The 14,337-nt window shown below is 44.5% G+C and overlaps 1 long non-coding RNA gene across 1 annotated transcript in view; it reads left to right on the forward strand.

The window, feature by feature from the left end:
- Positions 1-14,337, forward strand: part of LOC309850659 — a 46,137-nt gene that overhangs the window by 9,026 nt on the left and 22,774 nt on the right. Inside the window, exon 2 of the long non-coding RNA XR_014304388.1 lies at positions 8,545-8,627. This is a non-coding gene — a long non-coding RNA (uncharacterized lncRNA). The remainder of the gene's footprint in view (positions 1-8,544; positions 8,628-14,337) is intronic.

Consider the following 14,337-nt stretch of genomic DNA (forward strand, 5'->3'; position numbering starts at 1 on the left):
AAACAAGCTAAATCATCACCATTAATAGATGGGTTCCGCAAGTCATGATCCGTTGGTGTGGCGACTGTTACACTGGTAGTTAGTCATTAACAAACCAGAAGATCATCTAATCATGTAGAAAATATTCCCAATAGATTGCCAAGTATAGACAGCAAGTTATAATATCACCGGTATTTATATTAAAAATTCATCAAGCAGTACCCTAAAGATTCATGCATTTTAGGCATTTGACTATAGGTATGATATACGTCAATAAAAAAGTTTTGCACATTGAGTTTAGATGTCCTGTTTTGTTCGAAGAATAGAAGGCTATGTTCTATCTGTATATTGCCTGAATAGGAAAGACTGTGAATGTATAGACCCAATGTTAATAACAGACGTCCCTGGATGGTAGTACTAGAGATGACTTTTATATTCTTTTCAGATTCTTCTCGGTGTATTCCAATTTTTCTTCAGTGAACAGATGTTAACGTTTTTTAATGTGAAAAAAAATCTTTAAAATTTGTTTTTAGGAGCGCCTGGGTGGCTCGGTTGAGCAACTGCTTTCAGCTCAGGAGTCCTGGAGTCCTGGGATTGCGTTCCGTATTGGGCTCCCTGCTCAGTGAGGAGTTTGCTTTTCCCTCTAACCCTCTCTCCCCTCTCATGCTCTCTCTCTCTCAAGCAAATAAATAAAATATTTAAAATAAATAAAATAAAATTCATTTTTAAAAATCAAGGAAAAGGGATAGGGAGAAAGTGTTTTTGTTTAGTTTTGATTAAGAGAGAGCCTGCATGCACGTGAGCAGGGTGGGGAAGGGGGTTAGGGCAGAGGGAGAGAGAGAGAATCCTAAGCAGGCTCCATGCCCAGCGCAGAGACCAGTATGGAACCCAGCGTGGCTCCATCTCACAACCCTGAGATCATGACCAGAGCTGGGGCCCGTTTCTATAGTGTAGGGGTTATCACGTTCCTCTCACGTGACCAGAGCTGAAATCAAGAGTTCTGGCTTAACTGACTGAGCTACCCAGACGCCCCAGGGGTAGGGAGAAAGTTGGAAGAAATAAGTGTTAGCCAACGGGCAAGGCCCCTGCAGCATCTGACCCAATCAAGCTGCTATAAACAGTTTCTGAAAATAGGTGATACTTTTTAAAAAGATGTATTTATTTATTTTTTAGAAAGAGCGCCACTGGGGGGAGGGCAGAGGGAGAGAGACTATCTCAAGCAGACTCTGCACTGAGCAAAGAGCCCAACTCGGGACTCAATCCCAGGACCCTGAGATCATGACCTGAGCTGAAATCAAGAGTCAGATGGTTAACCGACTGAGCCCCCCAGGTGTGCCCCTCCCCCTCCCCCAGGCAGAAACGGACTCAGTACTGGGGACAAGGAAGGAAGAAGGAGAAAGGCAGGAATGTGGAGATTAAAGCTTCATGAACCTTGAGTCAGGAGGACCCCTGAGGGAAGTGTGGCAAGTGGAGCACATTATTTAATCAGCCTTCTCCCCGCCCCCTCCCCTGTTTGTGGGCACACCAGACACCCTAGGCCACTTTCTCCTTCCGTTTCTTCAGTCCTCCTTTATTCCCTTGCTTTGTTCTTTTTGATTACCATAGTAATACATGGTCCTCAATGGGAATGTTCTGAAATGCATCAAGAGGTAAGAAGCAAAAATCACCTATAATCCCAGATTATACCCACCATGAAAACACTGCCATATTTTTCCGTCTCAGTTGAGAACCAAAACATTACTATGTAACATTTTTTTGTCACCGCCTAAAAATGGACTTCAAAGATTTTTAAATTGGTTCAACTCTTTATCGGGTTGCATTAAAAAATAGTATGAAATAAATGTATTTGAAGGGGCGCCTGGTGGCTCAGTGGGTTAAGCCTCTGCCTTCAGCCCAGGTCATGATCCTGGGGTCCTGGGATAGAGCCCTGCATCGGGCTCTCCGCTTGGCAGGGAGTCTGCTTCCTCCTCTCTCTCTGCCTGTTTCTCTGCCTACTTGTGATCTCTGTCTGTCAAATAAATAAAATCTTAAAAAAAGAAATGTATTTGAATTGGCTCTGAATGGGTTTTGACACAGGGAGTGTAATGCAAAATTCAATGAGCCCTTCTAACTCTGATTAAGCTGTTAAAAGGCCAAAAGAATAAGTGAAAAATTGAAGATCACCGAAGTATGCCCACCAACCCCAGAGCTCACCGAGGCTTCTCTTCCTGGCCAGGTGTTACGGGGAATCCCATATTCTGGGCCCAGACTCGTCTCATCTTTCTGTTCTTCTTTTCTTTATTTGAGTACATCCTCAATCTGGATGATCTGCTTTGTTGTTGGAGGAAAAACCCAGTTCTTCTCTTCTATGTGTCTTCTTTATTCTCACATGACTGCTACACACAGATCTTTTTTTTTTTTTAATTGTTATTTATTTGACAGAGATCACAAGTAGGCAGAAAGGCAGGTAGAGAGAGAGAGAGGAGGAAGCAGGCTCCCCGCCAAGCAGAGAGCCCGATGCGGGGCTTGATCCCAGGACCCTGAGATCATGACCTGAGTCTAAGGCAGAGGCTCAACCCACTGAGCCACCCAGGTGCCCCCACACACAGACTTCTGACTCCAGCTGTGGGTCATACCCCCATCACATGGGTCTTACCCCCCGCCCCCACCCCCAGCAATACTCTGACACCAGCTGGCTCCTACAATTTGACTCAATTCTGACTCTGTCTACTTGCAGACAGCGGCAGATCGCACAGGGTAAGGGTTCAGTCCCACAAGACTGTCCCCGCTCCACTTCAGAAGCCAGCTGCAAGTGGTGGGTCTCCCAGGTCCCCCATGACTTCTGGCTACAAATCAGAGGTCCCGTGAACCCCCCTCCTAGGGTTCAGTCACTTTGCCAGAACAGCTCACAGAACTCAGGGAAAGGCATACATTAGCCAGTATCAAAGGATATGGCGAAGGATACAGATGGACAGCCCAATGAAGAAGTACACAGGGAGGGTCCCAAGTGCAGGAGCTTCTGTCCCCGTGGTTCATGGATTGTTTGCCCACCTGGAAGCTCCCCAAGCCCCCTACTCTTGGGACTTCTGTAGAGGGATCCTCATGTAGGCATGATCAATTATTAGCTCCATTTCCAGCCCCTCTCCCTGCTGGAGGGGGGCATGGTAGGGCTGAAAACTCTAAGCTTCTTACGATGGCTTGGTCTTTCTGACATGGCTTCCATCCATGAGCCCAGAAGTACCTCTTTAGAACAAAAGATGCTCCAAGTGCTCCTATCACTTAGGAATTCACAAGGGTTTTAGGAGCTTTGCACCAAGAACCAGGGGCAGAGACCAATATATATATTTTTTCTATCATCCCACATTTGTATGCATGTTTTGTTTGCACACATCTATCTTTTTCCCCTGTTATAGCATAACCCAAGGTTTCTCACACTTGGCCCTGTTGTCATATTGGGGCAAACACTTCTTTGCTGGGTAGGGGAGGGCTGTTTTGTGCGTTGCAGGATTTTTTAGTAGCATCCCTGGCTTCCACCCATGAGATGCCAGGAGCACTCCCTTCTTGAGTCATGGCAATCACAGGTATCTCCAGACCTTGCTTGATGTCCTCTGATGGCAAAAATTGCCCCCCCATCCCCCGTTGTTCGGAAACACTGCTATAGCTCCCTGAGGTCACAGTCCATGTCTTATAAATTCCTGTACTCCCTAAAATGCACAGCACATAGCATTTTTATTGTCCAGACAGGATCATTGCCTCGTGAAAATAACAGCTAATATTTATAAAGCCCTTTCTATTTTCCTTGTTCTAAGCTCTTCACCTATATTAACTCATTTAATCCTCATGACAAACCTAGGAGATAAGTACCATTATTACACCCTTTCTACAGTCAAGAAACTAAGGATCCAAGTGCTGTCTGGCGGGGCTCAGTCAGTTAAGTGCTGGATTCTTGATTTCTGCTCAGGTCGTGGTGTCAGAGTCCTGAGATTGATTGATGCGGGGGCATCAGGCTCCCTGCTGAGCATGGAGCCTGCTTAGGATTCTCTCTCTCCTTCTGTCCCTCCCCCTCCCCCCACTCGTGTTGGCATGCGCGCGCGTTCTCTCTCCCTCCCTCTCTCTCTCTCTCTCCTTTAAAAAAAGAAAGAAAGAAACTAAGTCTCCAAGAGGTCACCCAGGGAAATGACACCCGGAATTTGAACCCTAACCCCGGCAGTCCGGTGGGAATTCTGGGTTCTCAACCATTTTCTCTCTACTGCTTTTAAACACACACACACACAAATCAACTAATTTAAAAAAAAAAAAAAAAAAGGCCGGACATTATCCATCTGCCTACAGAATTTGCATAGGCAAACACATGATAAAAATAACATTTCCTGTTCTGCCTTTTTACAAAACATGATACAGCAAAGCATTTTGCCATGTTGCTAAGATCTTCTAAGTTGTTTGAGTGGCGGTATCCTAACCAGTCTCTTTTTGTGGGCCTTTTGGTTGTTATTAATACTTTATTTGAAAAGTTATAATCAATTTCTTGAAGTGTAATTTACATGCAATAAACTGCACCCATTCTAAGGGTACACTCTGATATGTTTCAACAAGTGTGTACACCCATGCACCCACCAATACATTTTTTTAAGGTTTAAAAAAAAAGATTTTATTTATTTATTTAAGAGAGAGACAGAGATAGCAAGAAGAGCACGAGTGGGGAGAAGACGGAAAAGAAGGCTCCCCACTTAGCAGGGAGCCTGACACAGGGCTCGATCCCAGGACCCTGAGATCATGACCTGAGCCGAAGGCAGATGCCCAACTGACTGAGCCACCCAGGTGCCCAAAATAAAGAACATTTTCATCGTCTTCGTTCCTTACTGTATGGTGTGTCAACACTGGCTAATACCCGAGTATCCACTTGGGAGAGCCAAATTAGGTACATCTCTTCTCAAAACCACAGGTTTAGTGACATTGCATAAGTAGTTCAAAATTGGCAATGGTTGAAGTGTTTCCACCGAAGATACTAGTAAAGTGCCATGAATCAGGGTTTGCTTTTTTCCTTTTTGAGAACCAGTTTGCCAGTGCCACTCCTTCTGCCCTTGGCAGCCAACCTTTCGTCCTGCAACCAGTCTTTCTGACATTTTATTTTGTAGTGTTTTTGTTTTTTGTTTTTTAGAAATCTATATAAATAAAATGCATCCCGGACTCTCCTGTGGCTAGCTTCATCAGTGCTGCTGTGTGTTACCAATAGCTCGTTCCTTTCCATTGTATTCTATTGTACGGATACACGTCTCAGCCAGAGCCTGTATTGTGGTTAACACAGGAACAGGTGAGGTAGGGTAAACAGGTTTAGGGTTGGCTAGTTTAACAATTTCAGTGGACCTTGGGGTGTAGGGACTGTCTCTGATTGTCTGCTACCTGGCCTTGGAGTGATAAGGGCAGAGGAATAGCGACCCTTGAGGAAAGTAGTGAAGTAGGTAGTTGAGGGAAGGGCTTTGGTTTGGTGGGTCTGTGGGAAAAAGGGGGCACTGAAGGGAGAAAAGTTTACGATCTTGAAGAATTGGCTAGCCTGGGAGGAGCAGTCTTTCCAGAATCAGCAAGGTCCCAAGATGCCAAAGCATCAGGAAATACATAAAGTTAAAAAAAAAAAAAAGATTAATACACCTTCTTTAAACACCTTCTTAAAAGGGTAATCTAGAAAAACTCTGAACTCTGGATGACAAAGCATTGTATCGTACTGAAAAGTAAGAATTAGGTAAAGACAACATAATACCAAATGGTGAGACCTCCTGGCCCCCTTGTCCCCTTGGCCCTAAGATTCTCCCAACCGAGCTAATACTCCACAACAAGTAGATTGGAGGATTTTTGTTTGGGAAAACTGACAAGCCTGGGAGAAAACACCCACAGATACTGTATTTGTTTCCTAGGGCTTCTGTAGAAAATTACCAAGAACTTGATGGCTTAAAACGAAAGAAACTTATCCTTTCCCAGTTCTGGAGGCCAGAAGTTTGAAAGCAAGGTAGCAAGCAGAGCTGTGTTCCCTCTGGAGGCTTGAGGGCCTGTTCCTGTCCTTTTCTCTTCCAGCCTCTGGCTCCAGATGTTCCTTAGTGTGTAAATGCATCCATCATCACGTGCCTTTCTCCTCTCGGGGTCTCTCATAGATATTTCTTATGGGACTTAGGGCCCACCCCAATAATCCAGGATGGTCTTATCTCAAAATCCTTAACTTATATTTGCAAAAATTGTTTTTCCAAACAAGGTCATATTCTCAGGTTGTAAGGATTAGGATGTAGATGTGTCTTTTGGGGGCCACCATTCAACCCGATACAGATGCTAGGAGCTTAGGGTCCCCTGTGAAAATCAGCTCACTATGGGAATGCTCCCCAATCAAGAAGCCCTGTTTCATGAACACCGAACTTTCAGACAATTTTAGTACCTCAGTCTCAGTCATGAATGGACTGGCAAGAACCATTAGGTAATTGTAGAAACTCTCTGACAGGAAAGACAAAAACCAAACAAAGAAATAAGATAAGGGGAAATTGGAAAATACAGTAATGGCACAGAGAACAGAACAAAACAAAATCTAAACTTTAAAAAAAAAAGAGAGATAGGACACCTGAGTGGCTCAGTAGGTTAAGTGTCTGCCTTCAGCTCAGGTCATCATCTCTGGGTCCTGGGATCAAGTCGCAGCAGGGAGTCTTCTTTTCCTTCATCCCTCCCGATTCGGGGCTCGATACCAGGATCCTGAGATCATGACCTGAGCTGAAGGCAGAGGCTCAACCCACTGAGCTACCCAGGTGCCCCAAATAAATAAAATCTTAAAAAAAAAAATAAATATTCTCAGATAAGGAGATATTGCATCCATGAAACAAGAACAGAAGGTTATTTAAAAAGAACATAAGGGAATAAAACAGATCTAAAAATATGAAAACCAGTAACTTTAATCAAAGTGTTGGAAGTCAAATTTAGGAAATAACCTTAAAAAAAAAGTCAGAAAATAGGCATGAGTGGTGTCTGGGTGGCTCAGTCAGTTAAGCATCCCACTCTTGATCTCAGCTCAGGTCTTGATCTCAGGGTCATGGGTTCAAGCCACATGTTGGGCTCCACACTGGGCACATAGCCTACTTAAGGAAAGAAAGTAAAAAGACAATGGGCTTGAAAGAATTTTTTAAAAGCTAGAGGTAGCCCAGGAGGACTAATATGCAACTCAGAACAGTTACAGAGAACAATGGAGGGAAAGCATGGAAGGAATAATTCATGAAATGATTGCAGAACTGAATGGCCTAGATCTCCAGAATGAGAGGCCCACTGAGTGCCCAACATAATGGAGGAAAAATCATGACAATTCAGATCAGTGAGTAAACAGGGGAAGGTTATCCAAACCTCCCAGAGATAAAAATCACGTCATGTTCGAAGGAACAGCCATCAGAATGGTGCCACGCTTCTCCTCAGCCATGCTGGAAGCCAGTGGAGGAAAACTTGCATATTATTTGCGACCTGTAGTTTTACAAATCAGTCACATTCTGAATTCAGGGAAGTAAGCACGTTTTCAGACATGTGAAATCTTAAAAACTTTACTTCCTACCCATGGACACTTTCTCAGGAAACCTCTTGGAGGATGTGGTACACCAAAATGAGAGAAAAAAAAAACAAAAACAAGAAACAGGAAGACATGTGATCCTGGAAACACACAATTCAACATAGGTGAGACATGAAGAGAATCCCTGAGATGATGATGGAGGGACATCCCAGGGTGACAGATGGATTGGCAGCAGCCTAGCGAGTAATCAGTTAAGACAGGGACAGGAAGACAGAAGGGCCTGGAAAGGATGTCTCCAAGAAATAAGATGAAACGAATAGAAGAAAAATTTATACCTTTAGTGATGGTGGAGGATGAATTCATTACAAGGACATGGAACACTGAGCAAATAAAAATGAATTTGTTTTTATTAATAATTAACTCCAAGAAAGTTAAAAAAAAAAAAAAGTGGGGGAGGGCCTGAAAAAGAAACAAAGCTTAATCATAGTAGACTGGAGAGCTTGGCTGTGAATAGTATTTGTGGTGGCATAATTATGTAAACAGAGTATATTGATCTCCACCAACCCCAGCCAGCCAGCGCGGGGGACTGCCTGCCCGCCCGCAGGAACTCTCTTTATCCCAGGTAATTAGCAAATGAATACATTCACAAATTAAATTGTTGAATCAAAATGGCTATCAGAAAATTGGGTCTAAGGAAAAGGCTGTGGACAAAAGTATACACACACTTTTTTTTTTCTTTTTTAAAACTAAACACTTGGAAAAGATTGTCTGAAGCTTTAAATGTACATGCTGCTAACCCATTTAAGAACTGTTTTTTGTTGAGGCACCTGCGTGGTTCAGTGGGTTAAAGCCTCTGCCTTCGGCTCAGGCCATGATCCCGGGTCCTGGGATCAAGCCCCACATCAGGCTCTCTGCTCGGCGGGGAGCCTGCTTCCCTTCCCCTCCCTCTGCCTACCTCTCTGCCTACTTGTGATCTCTCTCTCTCTGTCAAATAAATAAATAAAATCTCAAAAAAAAAAAATTAAAAAAGAACTGTTTTTTGTTTTGTTTTGTTTTTGAATAAGCTCTAAGCCCAGCATGAGGCTTGACCTCACACTCGGAAAAGCATCTCCAGCTCGATCCAATGAGGCAACCAGACACGCCCAAGGTAAGACCTTTTGATTTATCCAAACAACACATCCCTGTTTATACCCAAAGTTCATCCCATTATAGGGAAGGTAAATCATATATATTTGCCTTCAGCATACATTAGACTGACCCTTAACACATTATATTGCAAATGTTTTTCTAGTTTTGTTTTTTATTTTTCCACTAGACTGTGAGGGATTTGAGGACAGCGTCTTGTTCTTTCCTCCGTAACATCCTGGCACCTAACACAGACTTTGGCTTTCTTGCTTTATTTCCTTTATTTATTCTTTTTTTAAGATTTTATTTATTTATTTGACAGAGATCACAGGTAGACAGAGAGGCAGACAGAGAGAGAGGAGGAAGCAGGCTCCCTGCTGAGCAGAGAGCCTGATGCGGGGCTCAATCCCAGGACCCTGGGATCATGACCCGAGCTGAAGGCAGAGGCTTAACCCACTGAGCCACCCAGGTGCCCCAGGCTGGTGTTTTTATGACCATCTCTTCCACCCTCCCGGTTTGCAAAAAAGGGTCTGAGTTTCAGAGAGAGCCTTTTGCTCGAGGTCATAGAAGTCAGCATTGAAGCCTCTAGTGGAACTTCTGTCTCCTGACACCCAGTGATGCACTTTAAGTATTAATTAATTAATTTTAATAGATTGATCTTTATTTTTTATCGTTTTATGTATTTTTTTAAAATTTAACTGACACACAATGTTGCAGTGGTTTCCGGTGTAACAAGTATAGTGATTCCACAAGTCCATACGTTAGGGGCTGTGCCGACCACGAGTGCCACCATCATCTGTCCCCAACACCACGCTATTACAATACCACTGACTGTGTTCCTGTGCTGTACCTTTCAGTCCCAGAGGTGACTTATTCTATAACAGAAAGCCTGTATCTCTCATTCCCCTTCACCCATTTGGCTTATCCCATCAGTGATGCATTTTTCACCCCACATTTTATTTATTTGTGGGGGGAGGGCCGAGGGGGAAGGAGAGAGAGAATCCCAAGCAGGCTCCATCCGCAGCACAGGGCCCCGTGTGGGACTCGAGCTCACCACCCTGAGATCATGACTTGAGCTGAAATCAAGAGTCAGAGGCTTAACCAAATGAGCCTCCCAGGCGCCCCCCTCCAGGGATGCATTTTAAAAAATTTAATCGTGGTTAAAAAAAAATTATCTTATCCATTTTCAAGAATGTAGCTCAGTAGTGTTAAAAAATATTCGCACTGTCGTGCAACAGCTCTTCAGAACTTTCCTCCTTTTATTTTTTCTTCAGAACTTTTTCATCTTGCAAAACTGAAATTCTGGGGGCGCCTGGGTGGCTCAGTGGGTTGAGCCTCTACCTTTGGCTCAGGTCATGATCCCAGGGGCCTGGGATCGAGTCCTGCATTGGGCTCTCTGCTCAGCAGGGAGCCTGATTCTCCTCATCTCTCTCTCTGTCTGTCTCTCTGCCTATTTGTGATCCCTCTCTGTCAAATAAATAAATAAAATCTTTAAAAAAAAAAAAAAAAAAAAAAAACCCTGAAATTCTGTATCTGCTGAATAACCACTCCCCATTTTCCCCTCGCCCCAGCCCCTGGCAAGCACCAGCCTGCTTTCTGTCACTAGATTCCTGATGTGAATGGAATCATACAGTATATGTTTCTTTTGTGTGATCGGCCGGTTTCACTTAGCATAATGTCCTCCAGGTTCATGTATGCTGTTGCCTGTGTCAGAATTTCCTTCATCTTTTAAAAAAGATTTTATTTATTTATTTTACAGACAGAGATCACAAGTAGGTAGAGAGGCAGGGAGAGAGAGAGGGAGAAGCAGGCTCCCCGCTGAGCAGAGAGCCCGATGCAGGGCTTGATCCCAGGACCCTGAGATCATGACCTGAGCTGCAGGCAGAGGCTTTAACCCACTGAATGATCCAGGCGCCCCAGATTTTTCATTTTTAAAGCTGAATAATATTCCATAATATTAATAATACTGCATTTATGGTTGGTTTTTTTAAAGATTTTATTTATTTATTTGACAGAGAGATCACAAGCAGGCAGAGAGGCAGGCAGAGAGAGAAGGGGGAAGCAGACTCCCTGCTGAGCAGAGAGCCCATCAAGGGGCTCGATCCCAGGACCCTGAGATCATGACCTGAGCCGAAGGCAGAGGCTTTAACCCACTGAGCCACCCAGGCGCCCTCAAGGAATACATTTTTTTTTTAAATTCTCCATCTAAAAATGATTTGAGAACACTACCTTACCATCTTCATAAGTATTACCAAAATAAAAATTCTGAGTCTTAAATGAAGGAATGAATGAATGAACGAAGGAACTGGTGAGTCAGAATGGAAAAGGGGAGCCAATAGAGTGACCTAATCTAAGTCTTTGATGGAAGGAAGCTTTTCATCCTTACCCTCCAGAAGTAGCTGCAAATAATCACCTAAGAGCCATCAGAGATGGCCTGGAGGGACCAAAGCTTGTTTTGTCACCTACACATTCCTTAAGTTACATTCAGAGTAGGCTCTTTACATATGAAAGGGTCACAAAGGAGGGATAATGAAGCTCATAATACTTGGTCCAAATGGGAGTGAGTGCACAAGTGCAGAAATTCTGGGCCCGTCCCTCCACCTTCCTGAGGCATGGAGGCCACTGGGGACTGTGGTCTAACAGGCTGGTTATAACAAGGTACTCAGCCCCCGACAATTTGCCAGATCTTCTGATTATTCAAGATAAGACGGAAAGCTGGATTTTTATGAAAAATGTTGTGATATTTATTTATTTATTTATAAAGATTTTACTTATTTGAGAGAGAGCGAGCTGGGGCTGGGGGAGAGCAAAGGGAGAGGGAGAAGCAGACTCCCCACTAGGCAGGGAGCCCCACGCCGGGCTCATCTCAGGACCCCAAAATAGTGACCTGACGTGAAGGCAGATGCCCAATCAACTGAGCCACCCAGGTGCCCCAAATATTGTGATTTTTTTAAAATTTTTTATTTATTCGACAGAGAGATCACAAGTAGGCAGAGAGAGAGAGAGACAGAGGGAAGCAGGCTCCCTGCTGAGCAGAGAGATGCTGGACTGATCCCAGGACCCTGAGACCATGACCTGAGCCGAAGGCAGTGGCTGAACCCACTGAGCCACCTGTGCCCCAAATATTGTGATTTTTAAAAACTGGCATTTACATTTTCAAGAAGATTTAAAAGGCATTATATTGGTCAAGGAGAAAATACAAGTTTGCAACCTCTGGTGTGTAGGACTATGGAGCATTTATGGTCATCAGTTACTCTAGGGAAGAATTGTGTCTGGTTTGTTCAACCAGAGCTGGGAAGCGGGTTGTGGTAATGGGTCCTCAATCACCTGCTGAAACTCTGTCCTTCTGCACTGGGGTAGTCGTTAAGATGTTGCCTTTCTGTACCTGCATAATAGTTGATCAATTTCAGGCAGAGAGGAAATGGCACCACAGGAACCAGTAAGTCCTCCATGGTGGTCTGTCAGTGCTGGTCATGCTGGAGAGGCGAACCCCAGGTTTTGCATCTGTCCCAAGGCTCTGTTATACCTAGTTCACAGAAGCATGGTAGGAATAAAATGTCCCAGATTTGGAAAGGTGTTGAAATTTTCCTAAAATGTAATCCGTGTGCTAAGTGGGATCAATATTTTGCCATGAACAGCTCAGAGGAGTGTAATGTTTTTGAACGAGGGCAGTTTCTACAAAATCGGACCTAAGCAGATGCTGGGCCCAAGTCCTGATGGGAAGAAATCAAGAAGAAAGGGTGTCTGAGGGACGCCTGGGTGGCTCAGTTGGCTAGGCAGCTGCCTTCTGCGGCTCAGGTCATGATCCCAGCATCCTCGGATCGAGTCCCGCATTGGGCTCCTTGCTCGACAAGGAGCCTGCTTCTCTCTCTGCCTGTGCCTACCGTTCTGCCTGCCTGTGCTCGCTCTCTCTCCCTCTCTCTGACAAACAAATGAAATCTTCAAAAAAGAAAGAAAGGGTGTCTGAGTGTTTCTCCTCTGGTGGGCATGAGGATGTGGCACGCCAATCCTTTCTGGGAGTGGTGCTGGAGAGTTGGTATGGAGTTGGGGAATACACATGGCCATAAATGGTGTGATCCTGCTCCAAACAACTGAGCTCATCCCTGGGCTTCTGGAACCTCATGCTGGAAATCTCAACCAAAATAAACTTCTGACCTTTCCATCAGTTCCCTTTTTAATTTTTTAAAAGATTTTATTTATTTATTTGACAGAGAGAGAAAGCACAAGCATGGGGAAGAGCAGGCAGAGGAAGAGGGAGAAGCAGGCTCCTGGCTGAGTAGGGAGCCCGATGCAGGGTTAGATCCCAGGACTCCAGGATCATGGCCTGAGCTGAAGGGAGACGCTTAACCTACTGAGCCACCTAGGCGCCCCTCCATCAGTTCCCTTGAGTAAGTCAGGGTTTTATGGACTATTTCATATCCCCACTTAGAAGGGGACTTGAACTATTACTTCTATTACTCAAGAAGGCGGCACAGCATGTTATTACCACTAACGATATTATATAGTTTTCCTACAGCACTAAAGACCTTTCCCTTGTATTCTCATTTTGTTCCCTGGTGACTCCAGGAGTATTACCATTCTCATTGCACAGATGCAGAAACTCATGGTTTCCTATTAACCTTTACCTAAAGTATAGAATCTTCCTCCTCCTTCTTCTTCTTCTTCTTCTTTTTTTTTTTTTTTAACAAGTAATCTGTGTGCCCAATGTGGGGCTGGAACTCATGACTCCCGAGATCAAGAGCCACACCTTCTACTGATGGAGGCGGCCAGGCACCCTGGAGTGGGATCTTTAATGTGGCCTGAGTCCCTCTCTAGTCTGGCCCTGGCCTGCCTCTCCAGGCTTCTCTTCCACCACTTTTCCAAGAGTTCTCTTTGTTCCAGCTATTCTGGATTTCCTTTGGTTCCTTAAATAGGTCAGGTTCTTTTTTTTTCCCTTTTTTTTTTTAAAAAAGATTTTATTTATTTGACAGAGAGAGAGATCACAAGCAGGCAGAGAGGCAGGCAGAGAGAGGAGGAAGCAGGCTCCCTGCTGAGCAGAGAGCCCGATGCGGGGCTCCATCCCAGAAGTCTGAGACCATGACCCTATTCGAAGGCAGAGCCTTAACCCACTGAGCCATCCAGGTGCCCCAAATAGGTCAGGTTCTTTTCATGCTCATTGCACATGCTATTTCTTCTGCCTAGAACATTTTCCCCTCTCCTCTTTGCCTGGCCAGCACCTACTCATCTTCCAGGCCTCCGTTTAACTTCATTTCTTCATGGGAGCCTTTTTTGGACATCCAGGCAACGTGGGATTCCCTAGTAATGGCCTCTTACACTGCCCTGCCCTTCCTGTTCCAAGGGAGTGTAATGTACCCTTAAGAGTACGCACGCACTATTTCTTTTTCTTTTGTTTTCTTTTTTTTAAAGATTTTATTTTATTTGGCTGAGCGAGAGAACACAAGCAAGGGGAACACCAGAGGCAGAGGGAGAAGCAGGTCCCCACTGAGCAGGTGGGACTTGATCCCAGGATCCTGGGCTCATGACCTGAGCTGAAGGCAGATGCTTAACTGACTGAGCCACCCAGGTGCCCCTCATTCACCGTTTCTTGTTCTTGCTAGACTGTAAGCTCTATGAGGCAGAGACCAAATCTACCTTATTAAGATTCTGTAGCCTCAGTGCCTAGTACCATATCCTTTCATACCCGAAAGCTTTTGTAACCACTGCCTGATGTCTGGATTCCACAGCCATGGAAA

This window comes from Mustela nivalis, assembly GCF_964662115.1.
Source record: "Mustela nivalis genome assembly, chromosome: 17".
In the NCBI taxonomy this organism is placed as follows: domain Eukaryota; kingdom Metazoa; phylum Chordata; class Mammalia; order Carnivora; family Mustelidae; genus Mustela; species Mustela nivalis.